Source organism: Acyrthosiphon pisum, chromosome A2, assembly GCF_005508785.2.
Source record: "Acyrthosiphon pisum isolate AL4f chromosome A2, pea_aphid_22Mar2018_4r6ur, whole genome shotgun sequence".
Classification (NCBI taxonomy): domain Eukaryota; kingdom Metazoa; phylum Arthropoda; class Insecta; order Hemiptera; family Aphididae; genus Acyrthosiphon; species Acyrthosiphon pisum.
In genome coordinates, this window is record NC_042495.1 from 33,931,159 (window position 1) to 33,953,415 (window position 22,257).

Below are 22,257 nucleotides of genomic sequence, written 5' to 3' on the forward strand. Positions count from 1 at the left end.
AGTAAATTAGATTAATCTAAACATGAGTTAAATTAATTAAAAATGATATGTTTTATAACTACCTATTTGTTTTAATGATCAACGAGAATTTTTGTGCTTTTACAGCACACTTCCCATACAAATTATTACATTTATGAATGTTAAAACGTAAAACAAAATATCTAAGTCTTAATATAACTTTATATAAGATAGTTTATGTGATTCATGCCTATATAATAATAAATATGCTAATATATGCATATACTGTGTAAAAAGATAATTTTTTTATAGAGAAATGTCCTCGATTGTAATAAAGGCCGGGATTGGGAGCTTATATTATGCTAACCTATGAATATAAACTTAAAACCTAATAGGTGTTTTGTATATTATAGTATAGTTTAAATTGTTGTTAAATATTTTTGTTGATACTAGTGGATTTTAAAAATTCTAGTGTGTTTTATACTTAATGGTTTATTGTTAACTGTCAAGTCATTCAACTAGATTATTTGGTATGTAGGAGAATACGTCCGACCTCTTCATCAAATTGTTGACACTTCAATATTATCTATAGTGTTTAACAGTGATTTCGGTCCCACAAGCTATGCAAGTCACAAGCTAAGCGTTTGTTGATAGGTGAGCCAAGGACCAAGTGTGACCTAATAAGAAATAGATTATACTTTAATCCTAATGATTATTTAGTAAATATATTTACTGAAGTACAATCTCGAGTATTTTGAAATTAGCATTGAATTAATTAATAGAACAATAATTTTTCCTATTATGTGTATTATCCATAACTTATTTTGTAAATGTATTTACTCATATTATTAATGTTCACCAATTCTTTTTCATATTAATATATTATGTTTATTATTTTTTTCAATGAGTTGAATTTCTAAACAGTAAATACTCTTCAAAATTGGCTTCTAATGAAGGGGTTCCGAAAAAAAATTATGGTGTTACGTACTTTTAAACCGGTTCTATCAAACGGTATCGTAATTTGAAGCAGAATAATAATAATAATAATAATAAACGACACGTTTAATTATATATAATATTCTGTTAAATATTAGTAGGTACCTACTATCTTTAACTTCCACATTATAATATGACGTGGTCCGAAACTAAACTGGTTACAATATAAAGAATTTAACTCGATAAATTAATTTTTTAAAATACTTACATTTTATTAACTGCCTATGTATATATAAATATAAACTCATGATTATCCCTTTATTATCATTTTATGAAATAATATTAGCATACAAGATGCAACTAACATTTACTAACTTGTCTTACTTAGTAGGTAAGTATCACATGGCTAAGGGCGCAGGTGGAAATTTAGGAGGGGGGAAATTACGTAATTAAATATATTTATGTTTATTTTATGGTTTAAAAGTATAATGAAACAGATAACAGCGGGGAAAGTGTATACTAAAAAAGTTTATACACGTGAGGCGAAATTTTGGAATGACCAGAACGGAAGAGGGGAAGCCACATATTTGCACAATTGCACACCACTAAATTATTATATTTAAAATAAATAATGACAACTATTTTATAATAAAATACTCAAATATTAAAAGTACCTATGATAAAAAATTTAAAATATCATTACTATAAAAATATATTATAACACAATAATTGTGTTATATTAACACAAGATGTGAGGAAATAATCTTGATATTTTTCGTAATAAAGTAGATTACAGATTATAAATAGAAATTATTTTAAGTCTTCGATATATAGTAGTTATAATTATGAGCATAATGATATATTACATTCCAATTATTTATAAAATAATCTATAATTACTTTAATGTGTTTATAACAAATTGGCTAATAAAGCACATAAACCATTATATACCTATTTAAATATTTATTACAATTTATAAATTGTAATCTGAATATTTGTTATTCAATTTAAATTATTACAATTTACAACACAAACAATTATTAAATTATAAATATCATAGAACCATTTCAGTTATTATTATTATTATTAATAGGCTACTTATTTTTTCCAAATTTATTCACTTTGAAAATGTAGAAATAGATTGATAATACAAAATACTAAATAAACATTAAACGCTATTTTCTATTTCTAAAAACAAAAACGGTTATTTCTACGCTATTTTTTTTTTCTTTTAATTATCTGAATAGTTAATAAAAATATATCTATACGGACTCTATAAGATTTTATGTAAAATTCTGAACTACATTTTTTATAATATAAACAAAACCCCTTCGGTAAGCCGTATTTCTGTGGTGTGTTAGTGTATTATAGCCTCTTAAGGAGTAATACAATTTAGTAGTATAACTTTAAAATGCCCATATATAATATTGTTCATTAGTTTTATCTTTATGGTTGGTAAATTATACAAACAAAAATGTATTAAGTATTGTTGACTATTTTTCGTATGCTTTCTCAATAAACGATTTACTATAACTAAATTACTAATATATAACTAATGCTTTACAGAACTTATGACTGTATTTTTTTTTTGTTAATTAAAACATTGTTCGTGACATTACATCGGCATTTTTTGTCTATGTTTTGTAAACGTAAAGTGAGTAAAAAATATAAAATAAATATTATATTATTAAAAGGATATTGTTAGTTAGCACTATATTTTGTTTTATCTCTGACCACGTGCAATATAGCACATTTTTGCTCACCAGATTCAATGTTGTGTACTAGTTAACTTTAATAGAAAGTAAATTTACTCATCAAACTTAATAATAAGAGAATTATCTGTGTATTCTCACCGGTTTTTACTAAGTTTTAAGTTTTAAGTGAGTTAAGAGAATTTTTAAATTGTAATATTTTACATACTTTAATAACTTGCTTGAAAATTAAAGTATAATAAAAAACAGATAATAAAACACAGATAATGTTATTACTTTTAAATCTGATAATAGGTCAATTCAATATTTATTATATATTATTAAATCTAACTATATAATGTCGAAACTGCTGACTCAAATTTAATGACAATATATGTGGGTGTATACTGCATAGCCATTATATTTCAGTCATTCTCACTTATTACACAATATTTTCTTCCAAGTAGCAGATTTTGCCAGCGGTAGAGGGTTTTCTAGCATTGTGAAAGAAGTATATACCTATACATAATACGATACATATGGATATACTGTGTAGATACCTAAAAAAAAATTCGGGTTATAAAATGAAAACATGCTCATGCAATGGAATATTTTAATAATATGGTTTAGAATTTTAAATATATTCCAAAAATGTCTAAATCAATGCGTTTAAAATAATGATTACGATTTTTAAATTATTAGTAGGTATGCTTCATATATTGCAAACGGAGTATATTATTCAGTTCTCCGAACGTTCTTTTCAAAAGCCGAACCGTCACGGCGACGGATTAATAACGTAGTATTAACACGGCTAAACGACGAAAACGACCAATGACTGGTTAGTAATAAATAATAATACAAGTGTAGGTACATACCCAGACATTGTGTGAAAATCTACCACGTTTCTATCATATCATGCGTATACAAGTATATACTAAACATTGTAATTGGCCAAAATTATATAGTAGTTATATGCTTCCAACCGAAAACAGATTAAACGTATTGTAGTAGTGACTAGTGGCTATATACAGCGCAAGCACTATACCTATACTAGGTATATAATATTATAAACGTCAAATTTTCGGTGGCGCGCGCGCACATAAAACATTATATTTTCTCATCATTTGATAGAAATAAAAAGCGATGAACGAATAGCGTACATCAAGAAAATAAAAGATTGTACACACAAATAATATATAATTATGTTAATATAGTCCAGAATGGATCACGAAACCGTCATATGATAATCGCTGCCGCGCGCAACACATTTCATATGCGTTTATACAGTTTTTCCCAAGTTTTTAACCACTCCTGCATAGAGAAATAAATACAACTCGCACACATACACACACACACATTTATGCATATACCAGCTGCAGTATACCTATTTTTAATTTGACGCAGTTAAATATAATACATAACTTATAACTATATAAATATATAATTCATGTATATGGTAAGAAAACGTGTGAGCATCTTACACACAAATCTTAACTCATGTGGTGTCTATAGTTTATAAGTATCGATTAAAAAAAAGAGGCCAACAAGTAACCATCGTGTTTTTTCCATGCTTCAGCTCAATCCCATAGACATTTTCACAAAGGTTGAGAATCTTGAGAATTTGTTTTATGTTATTAAAATTAGTAGGTATAGCCTTGAGCATTATTAATTATTATTGATATTTTAATAATTAATTTTAATCGTCTATTAGGTACTTTAGATTTTGGATGAATAATAATATAATAAAAAATAAAAATAAAAATCGACAGAACAAATTGGTATGTATGTTAATCTGGATTGTGGTGTGTATGTTATCAAACACGTGTAATTATTATTAGATGCAACGGTGACCACCGATAATTATCGGTAATTACTGTATCGAACCACGTACTAATTGGTCATTTAGTTAACGGTGGCTGGTGGGATAGCGGGTTAGAATGGCTGAAAATTCTAGTAGTTAGTATATAAACTATAGAGTGTAACTAGTGTAAAAGGTAGTTTGTCCAGGCGCGAGTTCTGAATTTTATACATTTTTTTCCCCATCATAATAATCATTATTAGATTTATGTTTTAGCTACTGAATTGAACGATATTATACATGGATAAGACAATACACTCATTATACCTATATGGCACATAAACAAAAGGTTAAAAACCCACGCCTTATTGTATGTACATGTAATATATATATAAGACATATGGAGCGATACTTTTTTTTACCTGTTCCATAAGTAGGTCATCATTGTAACCGGAAATTAATAGCATGAAAGGCATAATGGTACGGTAAAAATATAGGTACGATTTTTAATAATAGTTATCAGTGTTCATTTAATTTATTTCATTAGACTTTATTATGTTCTCACGGGTAAACGTTTAAGTACATTCAAATTTTTACTTTGAGTAAATTATGATAAAGTTAAATAAAAATATAAAATAACTATAATATTATGCTTTAATTGGCATTAAAATGAGCATCATTTTACTATTAGGTATAGCTTACAAATTATTAAAATGCCTTTAGTAATAGTAACCAGTAAAACAAAGCCTTATATACGCTTTAGAGTTGCTTAACAGACGGCAATATAATTTAAATGTATAATATAATATTCGATATTATGCACCAGACGTTTGTACGTGTGTACGTGCATGTTTTAGATAGATTTTTATACCCAATTACCCTAAGGTATTAATTTAAAGTCTTTTGTGTAAAGTGTAAACAACAAAAAGACAACCGTTTATGATTGATTCATTTAACACACAACAGGCGTAAGCAAAATATGAAAAATGTGATTATTTAAATGTAATTTTGCTTTGTATTTATATCATCACTTGTTAGTTTTTGAGTGTCTGGAAAAGTTCCAAAAAATAAAGAACGTGGACTAAACCCAAATAATATATTAGTTGTGTAATATATATTATATTGTTGTTTTATCCAAATATATTAAATTATGATTTCGAAACAAAAAATGCCACTTAAAAATCAATGTACACCATAGAATATCAATATTTAATTATGTACTTATAAAAGTTGATGTACCTACAGTGATTTGAATTCATATTTAACGGTCATACGATCATTGATGTAGGTACAAGAATTATGTTGTAACTTTCTATGAATCTTTATGAATATATGTATTAAGTATTTTTTATTGCTATTAGTATGCGCGTATTGAACGTAATCGAATTAAATATGACGTACTATATACATCACTGTATAACTATATAATTATTAATTTTACTGACAACTATGCATATTGTAAATAGTATTTTTTTCATTTAAAATAATAATTAAAACCCACCGTGGGCCTTACGAATAATTTATTTGCTTTGGGCTCCGTTTCAATTATTCGGGATACAGTAATCTGTTATATTATATAATTATACATTTAAGTCATTGTCCAATAGTCAAATGGCATATACAGGTATTAAGCCGTACCTAATATGTTATACTATCAACGTTTATACGAATCAAAAAAATGGCACAATAATATTATATTTTAGTCACGTGGGCGTAATTATTGTGTTCAATCTCAATGGTATAACCTATACTCATAAACAAAAACATTGCCAGCAAATGTAACGATATTTTTAATATGTTATACATTACATAGACCATCGGTATATGAAATCTGATTTAATTTTTGAATCCCTGAACCATAATCAACCATCAAAAATAAAATTACTTTAATGGGCATACTCCAATAATTGAGTAACATAATCTGTGATAAAACTATGACTAAATAAATAACGATTATTTTTGCAAATTTGTATAAATTATAAATCAGTTATTATAATTTGTCTGATATTTGTATTTCACTATTTCCATACATATACGTATAAATCCGATTTTAGTATTTATCTCTCAAATCCATTATTCTATTAAATAGAATTTACTAATATCTATCAATTTGTCAGTTCAGTACTACTGCACCAGCGAAATACACCAATACATATTTACTTCTTTCTATTTTGTAGGTACCTATGGGCTATGATATATTTTATAATTAAATATTTAGTATTACAATTAATTAATACAAACATTGGTAGCGGTCCAATAATATTGTTGTAGTTTATAAAATACCTATAGGTACAGTTGTTTTAATCTGATATAATTTCCACTAGAAGTTTTAATAATTACGCGTCTATAAAAAAGCTAATGGTTTTTGTCATTTCAAATAGGTAACAAATAATATAATTCACAATAGAAATAAAACAATATTTAAATCACAAACGAAAAAAAGATATAGGTGGGTGCTTGGAGGCACAGAAACAAGAATTATCTAAGAAGTTATGTGTTTACTAACATTTAATCAATTCATGACTAATCCATAATATTTAATAATTTAATAATTTATTGTTAACTATAAAAATATTAAGAAATGTACATAATATAGATCACCGCGTTGTACGGTTACAACTTTTAATAACTATTCTAACTTATTCTAAATTAGATATCTTAAATACGTTAAAGTTCCAAAAAGGAAGTGAAATAATATTTTAACTTATATGTTTACAATAAATCGAATGCCATTAACATGTTATGCCCAAAGTGACATGCGTACATAATATTATGTACTGTTAGGGAGTGGGAGAAAGAAAGAGAGCTATTATATTATTTTCTTTCCGTATATAATCGCCCCCGTGCTTAACCCGTGTGTGAGGTAATTTACAGCAGTTAGTGTGCACGTCGCATATTGGATGAGGCTGGCCAGTTACCAAACAATGAATGTTTAACAATGGTCGTTTTAGATAAAGCCATGTACTACCCATGCATTATCTCGTAAAACCCGGTTTTGACACTGTCTGCAAGTTATCTTGTTTGTACAAAAGAAATACGCTTATAATAATAATAATAACTAAACGAGAGATCAACTGGTTCTCTTTTACTATTTTTTATACATTTATTTTTATTATTATTAGTAATAGTGTTGTGCATGTGTTAATATAGACAGTAACCGAGTCACTATAGATGGTGCGTGGGAGGCACACACATAAGATTATGTATATTGGATAATAAAACGAATAACACGATTAGTATTATAATATAATATAGTAAACGGTTTTTGAAGTTTGGTATTCAAATACATAAAGAATCGTCGCGTTGTGTATTATTATTATAATGATTATTATTGATCGTCTATGATGATGTTGGCGTTGTCGACACGATTCGTTTGGTCCATACAAAACGTTCACCCTATCAAAAATCTAAACGTCCCTAGGGACTCTCACCAAGGGCTGTAAAATCAACCCCAATAACTTCGTGATTGGATGGGCCAGAGATGAATGATCATAATATTATCGATACGCAATACGCGAATGAAATATTTCATTTCAGTTTTAAACAGAATACCTATAATATTTCATATATTATAATTTATTATACCTATATATATTTTTTAAGAAAAATTGTGTACCTATCATTTTTGAGTTTTAACATATATAGGTACACAGGTGTAGATTTACGTATATAAGAGGTAGGCAATTTCCTGTTGTGGTATTTAAATACCATTTAAATACTAAATGCTCTTATTTATTGTTTAATGCACCTATAGAAATTAATATAACTTGGTGGAAAACATTTTTTTTTTAAACTATAAACTTGAAGGAGTGTCGTCAGTGGGCCGCTTCTCCTGCACCATATCTTCCGGCAGCAACCTTCATGTTATCATTTAAGCGTATTATATAAAATTTGTAAAGATTGTTCAATTTAAATAAAGTACAAAAAAAAAAAAATTATAAACTTTTTTGTGTGGTTGAAAAAAATTATTTTCGATATAATTTACTGTTCTTACGTTAATTTTTGGAGGAGTATTTACAAATTATTTTGGACCACAAAGCACTCCTTAAGTGGTAAAAAAAATCTCAAGAATTTTAAAATATTATGGTCTTTAAGAATATTTTTAAAAATTCCAAAAATCACATTTTGAAAAATTTCATTACTGAAAAAAGGGGGTGAGCATGCTAAGTCAATCACTGTAAAATTCAGCGGTTTGCTCACTATTGTGATAAGTGACTATACTATTGTACAAATTACGAAATTTTTGAGACACTATTTTCGTTCACCAAAGTACCTATGTAATGGTTAAGATTTAAACTTTTTAAACTATATTATTTCATATTTTCCTTTATTTTTATTGTAAATTAAAATTATAACAATACAATATCTAAATGATTTTAAACTATATAATATTTTTTTCGAAGGTATGAAATGTATTCGCAAACTCATATACTAAGCTATCAAAAATTTAAAAATATATATAATTTTATTGGGTATGATGATTTGATTTCTGGTTTTTACTTTCTGTTACCTATAATGAGTTCACACAAAGGAATTTTTATAAGAAAATGACAAATGCCGGTCACCGGTTCTAACAAAAGATAAAATATTCACTAATTTAATAGGTATGGTGTTTGTGTAATAATATAATATAGTATAATAATTAACCCCACCAAATTAGGATACTAATATGGTTATTATCTTTGTAAAAATACATAATATAATGATAATAATAGTCAACATGGTTTCACTAAAAAAAAAATATTTATATTATACTTTCTTACGATAGGTAATCCAAAAAATAAAACATGATCATTAGAAACATCGTAATGTTTATTGTAAAAAGCATTATTATTATAATGAAATATTGCGACGATAGGTATGACTTTTGGAAATGTTATTAAATATACCAACACATATGTGACAAGCGGAGAAACGTGAGACTCCTTTTAATGGAATTTCAAGAGATATATTCGAAAACTCGTTGACATTATAATATGCATATAGATTGTAGAGGTATATCATACTTGCATGTATATAGTATAGGTTGAGTACAGGTATATGTATACACTAAACAGTATTTGTAATAATTATTATACACATACCATGTACGACAACATTCCCATTGGGTTTAAGATGGAGCTAGTGTGTCCACATTGTCGAAATAATATATAATAATTGGGAACATTATTACGTTAGGTACCTATAAAATATATATTATACACTGAAGACTGAAAATGATATGTAAACATAAAGTCGGCTATAATGACAGGAGAAATGAAAGAGACAAGGAATATGGTGTGAACGGCGACGAACGACAACAACGAAGCCCGCAGCGGACATCAAATTATAATAATATAATATCAATACAATGGTATATACCATATTATATACCTATATAATATATTATAAAATAAATACATCGGTGCTGAACCGTTGACGCGGAAACGATCCGACAACGATGTGTTTCTATATTGAAAATAATACGCGTCCAGGTGACGTTTTGTGGACGTGAGGTGTGTTTTCATCATATTTATAATATATTAGATATATCGTCGTATATGATATAGGTATATATATATATTATATACAGTCAATACTCGCGTAACCGGTATAAACTAGGTATTATTATGTGTGTTATTATAATATGTTTTGAGCGAGTGTGGTGTGTACTTATACAACGGACGGGGAAACGCATCCCGAAATTTGTTTTTAAATAATATTGTATCAAGAAATATATCGAAATACGCGTTATTATTCTTTATGGGTGGTCCATTACAACAATATATGGTAGAGCGGAAAATAATTCAAAGTAGCATCGTTGCTGTCGTTTTCGTCATCGCGGTCCGCTCCGCTGACCCGAAATAATATCGTTTTATCAAAATATATTATATTATTCATATGATATTATTTGCACATGCAAAAGGTTTCCCCTTTACCGTGCAAAAGAGGCGGCCACTTCAGAGTTTCCGGTGTATTTTCTCACCTCCCCCACCACGATACCTTTGCGCGGCAGATTTAGTGCAGTTGACACCCAAGTCGCATATATTTCGGAAATGCAGCGTGTACTTAGCGTCGTAGCACCACCATATAGTAGGTACATTGATCATTGATTTTTATATTATATTATATTTTTATATTATTATCCGGGTTAGGTTAGAGGACCATGGTGCACGGGTGTGTATTATTAAAGCCCGCCAAAGAATTCTGCGCGATTGTCGGCAAAATAAAATTGACATTTCTGTATATCCCTATGACAATAACACGCATAATCGATAGTGTTCCGCTTGGTGGTCGACCAAGATAAACACTCAAAATTGCCACCGGAAAAGAATGCCACACTGACATTGAGTACGGATATTCTTACACAAATAATACCTTTTCCGTCAGATTAATACGACTTCTTGTTTGAACATTATATTGTTATGGATCAGTATTAAAAAGTACCTACATTTTATTTTGGAGTACACCTATCTCGAATCTAACCCAAGTGTCTATGTTAAATGTTAATTCAATATAATATTATATTATATTAAACCCTGCCTTAAAGTCCGTTAAATTTAAACTGTTCTGGTTTTTAACACAGTTTTTTGGTTTGTTTTAACCAAATACAGATCTAAAATTATACTAAATCGTAATAACTATTTTATTTTTTGTAACCAAATGCCAAGTACCAACAATATATAAACAAAGAAATTATAGTTTTTCGTTTGTCAACTAAACTCAACATTTATGTGTTTAAAAGTGAAAAATAAAAACCTATGACACTCTATGGATATTGCTGAATCTATTAACGAACATTTTATGAAAATCGGTCGAAAATTGTGAATTTTTAAAGGGGTTATCCGTTTTAGGACTTTGATTTTATATGCCATATATATTTGTTAATTATAGCTGTACTTATTTCTCGATTCCACCAAACCTAACCACCTTATTAAAATTAATCTATTTTTCTATCGTTTTCTATTTTGTTTCAGTTTAAAAAGGTACATAAATAATTACAATGACTAATTTTATAATTTTTCACTTCTTAATTCTGAACTCTGGAGTACTGGATTTTAAGATTTGTTTTCTTTTTCAAATATATCTGTAAAAAGTGTTCTATGCTATTTTTTCTATTAATTCTAATAATACTTAAATCTGTAACTAATGGCAGCTAATAACTATTTGAATAAACAAAAAAATATTCGATTTTTGGAAGCCAACAAATCTCTGTTTGAGCTCTTCTTTTAAATACAAAATTTACCTATGTAGAATGTACCAAAGTTCGAATCCATGAGTGTGATGTACCGTGCTGTGGATCAATAAGGTTAGATATGGATGAATAACACTACATTACTACATACCTGATGATTATGAATTTACGTTATATGACTATAGTGTGTTTATATAGGTACCTTGTCCTACTCAACTACATAAGAACTTAAAACATTCATCATACTAATTATACAACACATAATTTACATAGTTTTAATTACCATGCATTTATATATAATTCAAATTTAAATTCCAAACCATAATATAATATGTATAAACATTTTTTTATAAAGAATCTACCCAAAAAATTATTAATAATATTTATTTTTCAAAAATACATTATTTAATTAAGAATTATAGGTAATTTGTACCCACATTATTTTATGGTTCTATCATTGATTACCTATACATTATAATGTAATAACTAATAATAGTATTTATTAAAATAATCAAGGTTTTAAATTAACACTTTTGGATAAATATTAGTTAAAACCTTTAAAACCATATACGTATGAGGAGTCACTTAGTTCGTCAAAAATAAATATCCACTCATCAATACTTGCAACTTATACAATAAAACATCAATAAAATATATCGTATTGATTGATGCCTTGGCTGTTATATTAATTTATTTCGGTATATTAATAATCCAACATCATATAAGTTGATTTATATGTATATATAGGTATCCGATAAAGATGCATTAAGCATGTGATAATTAATAAATTATTATAATTATTAAGACTTTATTAAATTATGTTCAAATTTTCTTAAGGCACCCGGTCCCGATGCCATTTTGTCCTCAAAAATACACTCTGTGGGAATAACGATACCGCCTTGTAGAATCAACCAAATTTCATAATTTTTTTTTTAATTGCTAGAGGGGAATATTCTACAGCCCGTATCGATCTCTGTTTTTCAATATTTTATTCTCAAACTTTGTAATATGTCTAAAAAAATACAAGATAAAAAGCGTTTTTTTACAATTTTTTTAATTCAATTATTTGAAATAAAATTCAAAATCAGAGATCGATGCGGACTGTGGGAAGTTTTCTTCTTTCAGATAAAAAAATAGTCATCAAAATGCGACAATTCTACAAAGCTTGAGAGTTATTACCGTAAAGTCATTTTTTTCGATATAATACACCCTATAAACCACCCCTAAATAGGTATCGACTAGTAGATTAGTGTAAAAACCTTATAATTGAGGTCGCAACTAAAATATAAAATTTAATTTTCAAATTTTATAGAATTATGGAAAATTTGAAAAACTGCACCTTAAGTAATTTATCATACAATTAATACTCTAAGGAAAACGGGGAACCATTTAAGTCGTAGATGTTAAACAATAATATCTCAGTGTTCAGGAGTTAACTGTAGCTTCAAAAAAATATACAATAGTTTAATATTATTATTTCATATAAAAATGTTCCTAATCTATTTATTATTTTAAGTAATTTATAAATTTGTGTACTCAGTTTTCTTGTAATATCTAAATCGATTACAAAAAACAAGTTTAAACTCCCACGTTTAAACTAATACAATAAATATTTAGCGATTAATTTACATATTTTACTCATTTGTCTTTGGTAAAAAAACTTATAATTAAAACAATCCAATTCTACAATATTACAATGATTAATATCGTGTTTCAAAACATCTAACCTTTTTAGTTAAGGTTATAGAAGAATGGAAAGTAATCATTAACTTTCTAGATTAAAATAACAACATAGTACCTATAGAACGTGGGGTCAAATTATTATTAGGAGACAACATTTTACACAAATTATTAAAATGATCAAACCCACATAACTTAAACTCAAAATACGAATTTAAACAGCATTATACATGTTTTTGATCTTTATAGTAATTTCAAAACAGTAGATTGATTACTGGGATGGTGACTAGTAACAGTTATCACATTAATAAGACATACAAAACTGCAAAAAAAATATATAACCCAAAATAAATAAGTTATAACTTATAAGTACCTATATTACGAGTGTCAATCAATAAGTAAGTTTTATAAATGTTAATACGTAAATCTACTACAGTATAATATAGAAACAAACATATAATTTAACCCTTAGTCCAAACCCAAACTCTTAAGTCCATTATAGAATTCATTATATTCGAGATAATTCTTAAAACAATTTTTTTAAATATATTTTTATTAAATTTAAAGTTATAACAAAATCACAAGTAGTATAATATATTTGTATGTTCACAGCCAGCTTTTCCACGGTAAAAAAAATGTTTCAATGTGTATGTTCCGTCTTAGAGCACTCCGATTTACCGTGTAACACAATACGGAGATTACATATTATGATTTGGAAATCATGTCCACCAAATTTCGCCTCACACAAAAATATTTTCTGTATACCAAATTTTTTACCAAACCTTATTGTAAAAAAAATCTATTATTCCATAATTTGTGTTCTTTATTTGAAATAATAATATCAGCTTTACAATAAGGTTTGGTAAAAATTTGGTACACGGTAAATATTTTTGTGTGAGGTGAAATTTTGTGGTCAATCAGTGTGTTACCACGGTAAATCAAAGTGCTCTAAGCGGGACATTCCCCCTTGAAAAATTTTTGTTACCGTGGAAAAGCTGGCTGTGAGCATACACATAATATATACTACTATAACAGTTTTTAAAAAGTTATATTTTTACTATTTTATTGTTATTATTTTTAAGATTGTAACTTTTCTGAATGGCAATATACGCTTTAGATTCTGAGAGCGATGAATGTATTGCTTTTACGATTATGTGTGTTCAGGCACAGATCTAGGACAAAGATCTGGGGGGGGGGGGGGAGCCAACATTTTTTTCACAATACAAATACAATTATAATAAAATATTATACTTTACTAAACTTGTTGTCTTATTAGTAGGTATAGGTTAGTTAACCTATAATCAATGTGATAATTAAATTCTTAGCCCCCCCTGAATTCGTCCTTGTGTATTTTGTAATTGAAGTTTAATTTTTACAAAATTTGATATTTAAATGAAAAATAAAGATTTTATACTGATATTTCAACTGAACTATATTAACCATGGAACTATAGAAACGTGACATTTTACGCCATAACGTATTTTATATACTATTACACATTTACACTACTTTTAATCCGGTACATATGTATTTACTTTAAAGTTAACAACAATAATATATCATATAATATTACTTATATGGTAATATAATGCAGTTTTAGCAAAAAATAATTCAATATAAATCGTACTACAACTACTACTAATAGTAAAATAAGCTACAAATAGTATTACCTATATACAATAATAATTGTAAAATATTTTTAGAAATATAGACTGTATCTGCAACTCAGAATTTTGTCAAAATTTTAACTTCAGACGCTCATTAAAAGTTATTTTGGATTAAAGTTCAACTTTTTTTTTAATTTACACCATCATCAGCTTATGAGGAACGTTGTATTATATTTACAATTGTTTGGTCTGACCGAAAAATGTTTTATTGATAATAGTTGAAATAAACTAATACGATATACTGTTATATGATTTATAAATAGCTCAAAAAGAGTCACAATATTTCGAAAATGTTATAGTGCATGTATATTGCTAATATAAATATTCAGTGAAAAATTAATCTAAATTCTGTTATATTTTTAGATTGACATTAAAAACAAAATCAATTTTTTTAAAAAAATTTCAGTTTTTTCTTCATTTTTTGTTTGTTTTTCCTGATGCTTTTGAAAACTATTGGGATTTTTTTACTTTTTAATCCCTTCCCTCCTCAAAGTACAAACTAGATTTACTTTCCAATCAGAAAAGGTCCTGTTGAAGAAAACTGAAGCATGTTCACTGTTCCAAAAGGTCATGACAAACACATGAGTCATGACAGACACGATGTAAATTGTAAATAATGTAGTTTGCCAAATTTATTAGAAAGACTCAAAAATGGGTCCAATAACTATCTCGTTAACCTGTTCATTTTTAAAAAGGCACGTTTTTATATCAAATAACAGAATCTCCTCAATCGTTTCATATAATTGGACGCCGGCTCATCATTTATAAAACAAATACTTCAAAAATAAAATTATGGAACTATATATTGTACAATAATTAGTTATATATCTCAGGTTTATGTTTTGTATTTAATAAAAAAAAAAAATAGTTAACATTTAATGAATGGTTCCGCGTTTAGTTTAGTATATTTATATATTCTCTCCACGCAATACTTTGTAAAGAATATCAACTGTTAGGCATTATTTACAAATTATAATAATTAATACCAGATATACTATTTATTATTTTTTATTATTATAAATGTTCTAATTGATAGCATACTGAATTTAAACAAGGCCGAATATAATAATATAGTGTTACGATTATTGAAACGATATATTTGAATACTATACTATTATACGTGTACCTATGATCGCTCTAATGCTCCCGTATGTAATCGGTTAAACCTTAAATAATATGAAGCCCACAACATGTTATTTTAAACTTTTCGATCACACGATTTCTTTTTGTCTTAACAACAATTTAAAAATGTTGTATATTTTATAAAATATGATAGTAACTACTAACTAGTAAGTACTATAGTAGTAACTAGTACCTATAGACTCGTAAACTCATAACGAATAACTGAAATTGAGTATTTAAATACAACCCCAGATATAAAAATGCTACCAAAGAACTAGCCAACTAGTCTGCAAGTACCTTGTCTATAAGTAAAGTGTTGTGTCTATTAGTTAGTAAATTAATTGTCATACTCAGGTAGACGGGTATGATTTAATGATCTGGTAATGTTAGTGAGATTTAGGGATGCTATTTAAACACCTCAGTTTTTAATCTACCTCAAGTTAGTGTGTTTAAAATTAATTTTTATTATGATTGCAGATACAGCATGTAAACTACTGCTCCAAAAATAGTAGGTTGAATAATTAGAAATTCGCATGTTGCTACTTGCTAATAATATAGAAGCCAAAAATACAAGTTGTAAGATGGAAGAAAATGTCTAAGCTAATTAAATATATTATATCATATTATAATAACATTTAAAAACAAATTGCATTGTTTTAAGTTAAATTATCCTGCTAACCATTTTTACAAGCCACAAAGGATTAATTGTCCTCACGTCTACATTTCTGCACGTTTAATTGTTCGCATGCACGTGCCAATTTTTTAGAGCCCAATGGTCAGTGGTGAATTTTACTGAGCCTAAGTATTGTCCTATATATTCAATATAAAACAATTCTGGTTGTTGATTTTCACATATCAAAAATGTCATTAATTTAAGCAAAGCCAATAAGTAATTTTTGAGACTCATGGTAATATTTAATATCAAAAGTTTAAAAATTTGAAGTTTATTTCATAATACTTATGTCTTAAATATTATTATATACTAAATATTATCACATTTTATTAAACAATAAAATAATATTATTTAATTTTTAATAAGCAATTTAGGGTTACAATAATACTTTTAGATTTTTGTATTTTATTAAAGACCTATAACCACATGGTATTAAAGTTAAACGGAATTTTTACAACAGCGTAATTTGAGATTTTTCGATTTTTGACTGTTTTATTTTTTTTTTTTATAACATTTTCATTATATACACATATTCATTACATATTACGGTGGATTTTAATATTATTGTATTCATGTGTTTATATCTCCACACGCATCAGTCCGCCGCCGCACCGTCGACAATGACACAATCCCGTACTCACAACAGATGTTAAGTCGCGATAATCGCCATGTCTGACGGCTTGTTAACTTCGAGATAATTGGTCTATCAAATATATAATATGGTCCTATTTAACCACCCTGGACTCGTTTTTACGTGGGCTTTATAATATTATAATATAATATAATATAATATAATATGTATATATATATTACTTGACCAAGAAAAAAACATACGAAAAATCATATAATAATAACAATAATATATTATACGACAGACGACGGTAACATTATTGTTATTATTATAGCCAGTTAAAATACGATTTCATGTTGTTTTTCTTTTCATTTTTATATTCCCAATAGGTACACGTCGTCGTTTGTTCAGGCCCAGTTACACATATTTACACTATTCACACACAAGCATACGCGCACACACACCATAATATATATATATATATAAATGCGGTCCAACTCAATTACCTTGTTGGAATCATTCTCTCATATTAACACGATTGCTAGTCGCGCGCGCGCGCATACACATATAAACACGCGGGCAACTTTTCACTGTCACAAACTGGTATTTCTACATAATTATACGCTATCCGATACTTCTCGACACGTGAAAAAAAAGATAAAAAAAAATAATAATGATAATAATAATAATAATAATACCTCCTTATTTATAAATAATATACCCCCGTCCACTCAAGCCGCTGTAAAATCTCAGCTCCGTTGCCCAAACAATCGTATAATACTAATATTAAACAATACAGGTAAATAATCTGGCTTGTACGCATTAAGTATTATAATATAGGCTCTATTTAGTGTAAGTTTATATTTGCATGTGTATACATGGCTATTTAATTTTTTTGGTGGTAATTTTAACTAATATATATAATATATTTATTTATAAAATCTTTTAAATTTCTACGTAGGTATATTATAATACTGTTGTAGTATTATACTATTTGATTATATTATATAATATACCTAAAAATATCTATAGGCTATAAACAATAAACGCATAGATTTAAGAACATAATAATATAACGGTGTATAGTGTATACACAATTTGTACACATCGCCGTAATCCGTGATCAATATAATATTACATACCTATAATAATATTTTGAACGCTGTTTAGATGAGTCCTGTAACATCTATCATCATCACGCCTGTATCGACGTTGCTCTTTCTGCCGTCACGACAAATTTTCGTCCGTTCGACGAGACGCGTAGTCTGTAGTAGTTGTTCGGAACGACGAATCATTACATTATGGCGTGGTGGTGGCGAAGAGTAACTTCTCACTGTGAGAGAAGTGAAGGAGACGACTGGGGTTATTTTCCCGGTTTTCTCCACTTGGTCTTTATAACATTCCAGGTAATCATACAGTACGAGGGCATACAACTACCTATAATATAATGTTATGTACCTATAGGATTGAACGCGAGTCATGGTCAACGATCAGCAGTGGCAAACGTACAATCATTTGTTACACTGTATGATGTTATTACCATTATTATACGTTATTAAGGAGTTCGTCGTTGTTTATTAGACGACCGTTTATCGTTTTTCTAACTTCTTAACTGCAGCCGGTCGAAATTCTATTTTAAGTATAGGTATGATTACTTGTCAGTTAAATGGTGTTTCCTTAAGTATTTCATGAAAGCCCTTAGTCTATAGCCTGTTCAAGCCTTTATTTTCAAACAGTAATAATCACAAAAATTTATATTTTACCGATTTTATTCACATCCCAATTGTTGAATCATTAGGTAGTCATTACAAATAGGTACAATATCAAACATTTCTCTTTTGATCGAACTGCATTTCAAGAATTTATATACACATATATCGGAGTGTTATAAAATAAGCTTAAGAAATTCATAAGATGTTTATAGTAGATCGTGCTTGATAAAACGCTAATTACAGCTTCTTGGCTAATGTATTTCGGACACATAGACTCGTGACTCGGTATACTGTGTCCAATGTTGAAGTATAGAATGTATTCGTATATTATATAGTTTCATTAGTGATTCCACATACAATTCGTTCAAAACTGACTACGTAGGGAACTCGTTCTATCGTCGCATACCTATAATACTTGCGTGCAGTGTAAAGAACATTATACACCCGACGAATTCGTTTTAAATTAATGAGAATTTCCTAGCTTAATTGGTACTGCCGCTGGGAGATCCCTGACGGTTACATGTATCCAAGATAATATTTTAATTTGACTCTGGGTGTTCATATTTTTTATTTTTCTTGAATGTATAGATTGTATACTTACAAGTCACAACATATAATATACCAAGTCCAAGAAAAAAACATTCTAACATCATCACGAGTTACAACTATCTTATGATAATTAGATTCTACTTTGATGAGAATGACATAGAAATGGATACATTTTTGACAAACGTACTATATTATTATTGAAAATGCCAGATATAAATATTTATACATTTTTTAAAAATATCGTTATTAAATACTAATTACATTTATACTAAAATAATAAATAAAATGCTTATATTTTTCTAAACGATTAAAAATAAAAATAAATATCTATTAAACATAACTATAAAAAAAATATGTTTTTTCTGAACTACCAAACACTCGTAATTAACCAATATTAACCCTAATATAATAACGTTATTAACACCGTAACGTTTGCTTAAATTTTTTATTCTGGTATTTTAACACCCGAATACTTGTAGCATCCAAAACCCGAAACCCGAATAAATCATTTGGGTGCAAAGCCAGTTGAAAAAGGTTTTGTTGTTGGTGAAGAAAAAATGTAATCCGTACAATAGATATTTGTCATTTCAGTTAAATTTTCAATAACTTTTAAAAAATAAAAAATGTAGGTACCTAATACTTATAATCACAATACGTCATTTTAATAATAAATGGTGATTAATTAACAATACTTATGTAATTAATTTGAAGATTTTTATGCAACAATTTATTTATGAATCCAAAATTCAGTTATTTTGTCATTGATAACTGATAAGTTATAATTTATATCATTACGATTGCAAATTATGTGCATCCTGAGACCCTCCATTAATATATTGCATGTAATACGGCAGTAATTCACCACAGCATTATATCAATCCGAAATTGAGATACCTACTTTCTTATTCCTATTTGGCATGTCTCTCCTTACCTGCAGTTAAGCGTTTAATTACTAGCTTTTATTGTGATCGTAGCTTAAGATACATTCAAATTACAGTAGTAACACTACGTGAACCTTTAAATACGCATTTCGTAAGTTGTGTACCTATTGCATGTGATGTGCCGTGTGCCTGTGTGTAATTAACACATATTATTTCATACCCTCGACACGGCCGATTACAATTGCGATTACGTCTAAATTATCTTGTTCTTTAGAAAATATTGTGCCACTTTAGGTTACTATTTCTATGGGTACTAGCAAAATACGCACGTTAGTTAAATAACAGCAAATCTACGAAGAACTTTCACGCATAGGTACATAAATGCAATGTTTTAGAAAAATTACAATGCTCCCTATTTACAAATTACAATTGTTTTCAGGTTATTTAGTTGTTTAGTTACCTACTCACTAGACAATTATTTTATTAATACTGTAGAATCTACAGTGTAGATACCTAATCAAAAATAAAAATATTCTTTAAATAAGGAGCTTGAAGTTATTGTAAATTGACATAGGTATGAATACTAAAAACACATTTATACATAAACATATATCGAACGGTTCATAAAAATTAAATTTATTGTCTTCTTATGATGATTCTAAAAGAAAACATTTTTAAGAATAATGTAGCGAGCAACATAAACAACGTAGAAATGCTAGTTTTAAGTAAATTGTGTATTAATAATTATATTTTATATTTATCTTCGCCCGAGGTATAGTATAACAATTACACGTTCTACTTAATATTTAAATATGCCTACTAACTATCCTATAGTAACAGCTGATGAACGTATTATTTAAATTGCTAAATTTAATTCTGTGGTTAGGTTAATTGTGTTTTTTGACAGTTTTCGGATTCTAAACTCACATTTCCAATAACCATATTATCATAACAATAAGACATAGATACATTGTAACTTACAACACTTACGTCTACATTATTATTTTCAAACAACCCAATTTTCAATTAAATAATTTTAATTATAGTATTTTATAATAAAACAAAAATAGTTTTTATATTCAAACAAAAGAAGTTACAGGGGAATAAGAAGATTGTTTAAAAACGTGTATGTTTTTTGTAACGAAACGCCTAATAATTATGTAAGCAAATAACAAAACAAAAATTAGTGTTACAAAACAATGGTCACACGGCACTCTCATATTCGTTTTACATTCAATATTCAAAAGGTGTAATTACCCACCATCACTAATACATCCTGTTTTCCGTATATAAGTATTAAGTACATTTTTAAATGCTATTTACTTTTATATTATCATCAATTTAAGTGTAAATCGCGCGTTTTGCATACAAATTCGATAACGCATATATACTACTATATTTATATTGTTTTTAATTTTATTGTCTGATATTCTATCGTGCAGCTGTTATCAGTTTTTCCCTAGTTAACGTCTAACAAGTACAGTAATAAATAACGATATTTTATTTTACCCAAATTCGAAATTTTATAATTCTATATAAACCTAATGTATAAACCTTGTATAAAACTTATAATTATAATTTATACAATACATTTTTACACACTTATTAAAGCTTCCATATGCTGCATATGTAATATTTTTACGTGTTAGAAATGAATGCTTTTATTTTTTTTACACTAATTATTAATCAGTGGCGGCAGGATATACAATTATATGAAGCAATTGCTTGATGTCTGAAATGGGTGTATAAATATAAGACCTCAACACACATAACATGACAAATACTATTATTAATAATTATTAAAGGCCCCTGCTGCTAATTTTAGTTCGATGAAGGGTGCGATGG

At 27.7% G+C, this 22,257-nt stretch overlaps 1 long non-coding RNA gene across 1 annotated transcript; it reads left to right on the top strand.

Annotated features, from left to right (window-relative positions):
- Positions 1–11,534: 11,534 nt before the first annotated feature.
- Positions 11,535–18,832, top strand: LOC107885057. Its single transcript, XR_003839579.1, has 2 exons — positions 11,535–11,671; positions 18,441–18,832. It is a non-coding gene; the product is annotated as an uncharacterized LOC107885057 (long non-coding RNA).
- The last annotated feature ends 3,425 nt before the right edge of the window (positions 18,833–22,257 follow it).